Below are 2,845 nucleotides of genomic sequence, written 5' to 3' on the forward strand. Positions count from 1 at the left end.
TATATATGGTGACGGGAAAGAAGCCACATTTTTTAAAAATGATAACAGTTAAAGTAATGGTTTATCTTAGGCCGACGCTTTGAACTCGAGATTATTCCAACAACTGCACTGGAAATGACGAGGACATTCAATTCTTACTTTTGCACTCTGAAGTACGGTGGCTCTCAAAAGGAACTGTTCAACGCGATTGTTCTGTCTGTGTGACCTTGTGCAGGTTTTTTTTTCAAGAGAGTGATCTCTTTTATAAACTGAAAGAACACAAGAACAAAATTGCGTAATTAATTGTTCAAATGTGAGAAACCACAAGAAAGAAAAAGTATGCATGGATCTTAGTCTGTCGTCATTATCATCACCATCATCGTCATCATTAACATCAGTTTCATCAGCAGTGGCAGCACATGCACGTATCAAACTCTATTAAATAAGTGAGTATTTTGTTGCTTTTTGGGGGGTTTTTTTAAAGAAAAGAAAACACATAATTGCGTCTGCTACTGACCAATCTGATGTTGATAAGTTGTTGGTTTCATCTCGCCAGGTGAGAACAACCTAACTCTTCGACACGATTGTTCTGCCTGTTTGACCTTGAGCCGTTTTTTTTTTTTTTCAAGGTAGTGATCTCTGTTATAAACTTGTTTGTATAGAAGCTTACTCCGTGGTTTACCCCTACTTGATACCTCGATGTGTGTTTTCTTTTCTTTAACCCCCCCCCCCCCGCCGCCAATAAAATAAATTAATAAATAAATAAATAAATAAATAAATAAATAAATAAATAAAATACCCCCTTGTTTAAAAAAGTTTGTTATGTGCCTGTGCTGCCCCTGCTGATGAAACTGGTGTTAATGATGACGATGATGGTAATGATGATGATGATGATGATGATGATGATGATGATGATGATGATGATGATGATGATGATGATGATGATGATGATGGTGATGATGATGATGATGATGATGATGATGATGATGGTGATGATGATGATGATGATGATGATGATGATGATGATGATGATGATGATGATGATGATGATGGGGACAGACTGAGGGAAAAAAATTATTAAACACACGCCAAGCACACTTGACTTTCCCTTCATTTCCACAAGGCAAGCAGAATCGACTTCGTTTAGTTTTTAGTAGAGGTTTTACGGCGCTCGCTACTGCATAAGGTCATATGAGCGCCAAGGGGTTGATGCCAACAGAGAAGCGCTTACAGGGAATCAGGCTTACTCTGCTCACCTCTCTAGCTTCAACGGCACAAAGTCGGCTTCGACTATCAAAGCACCCCGGAAATAGCGAGTCACAAGAGTGTGACAAAGATACAAAAGAAGTAGAGGGAAAATAACGATAGTAAGGATTAGGAAAGAAAAAGCAACAGTTCGATGTTGCAGTTCAGGCACAGTTATGAGCGTGACGTTGATGAATTAGCCCATTAACAATTACAATTCTACTGTGCTTAAGAACTCGAGATGTTAATGTCCAACCCCCCCCCCCCTTTGGGAATGGCCTAAAGACACTTCAGTCAGTAGCACTGCCCCGGAGGGTAGAATCGACTTAGATCACTCAAGCGAACTTTTAGTCTAGTGGAAAACTACTTCCTTGTTTCAAGTATAAGACTTATATATGATACATGTTAATCACCACATGTAAATGAGGTAGAAGATTCATGCAATTATAAAGGTCTGAAACGTTTCCATGTGTGCTTATTTGACTAGATTCACACACAATCATTTTCTGGTCAGTGGCGGTGGATGGACCAAAAAACGGGTGCGGCTTAAGCTGCTTCCACTTTTTCCCCATTTTAAACAAAGAGCTTTCCTTTTTCAATCTGAATAATGGCGAATTATTAGAATCATTACTCGGAAGGCGGATCAAGTCCAAAGTCATGACATAAATGGCCTCAGGGGTGTTGTTCTTGTTGTGCATTCTTAGTGTCCAAATAAATACCGCCTTCCTTATGTCCGAGCTCCCCCCCCCCTCTCTCTCTCTCTCTTTCTGTCTCTCCCTCCCTCTTTCTCTCTCTCTCTCTCTCTTTCTGTCTGTCTGTCTGTCTCTCTCTCTCTCTCTCTCTCTCTCTCTCTCTCTCTCTCTCTCTCTCTCTCTCTCTCTCTCTCTAGATGGCGTCGGTAGCCTAGTGGTTAGGCTACCGGACTCGCCCCAGGATAATATATAGACCTTTTCCTTCGAAGTAATGAGAAAATTATAGTTGTCCGCTAAAAGGCAAATAAACAACCCCGATTGAAAATGTACAACCCGAATGTTGATGTATAAACATCACGAAGAATTACTGGCGCATATCATAACGTATTAATCGAATATCAAATAATTTCCGTCTTTCTCTACCATGAAATTACCTTTCCAATCACTGCTAACCGGCCTCACTCTGTGTTGTAGCGGTTAGGTGCTTCGCTGTCGCACACAGGAGACCCGAGGTCGATTACCCGTTGGGGAATTTTTTTTTTTTGCTGTCGAATATCTCGGTCTTTCTGTTGGAATGTTGTATCCCTCTCAGCCCGGATTGGCCGTGGGAGGCAGAATCGGAAGCCCACTTTCTTACGATCTAAATTATGTCGATGGGGGCGTAAAAACTCCTACATTTAAAGAAGAAAAAAAGATTCCTGCTGGACCCCTCGTCCCCAGCTTCTGTGATGCAGGCAAAAAGTGTGAATTCAACTACAGGGCAATCTATTTTTATAGATTAACTTCGGCTTTCTGCTGACTAACATGCTGTGTCCTTCACAGTCTAGATTGGTCCTAATAGATAGGGACGAAACTGCCCGTCTTTTAAATGATCTAAATTACATCGATTGGGTGGATGGCGGGGGTTGGGGGTTGGGGTGGGGGTGGGG

This window comes from Aplysia californica, unplaced genomic scaffold (assembly GCF_000002075.1).
Source record: "Aplysia californica isolate F4 #8 unplaced genomic scaffold, AplCal3.0 scaffold00176, whole genome shotgun sequence".
Classification (NCBI taxonomy): domain Eukaryota; kingdom Metazoa; phylum Mollusca; class Gastropoda; order Aplysiida; family Aplysiidae; genus Aplysia; species Aplysia californica.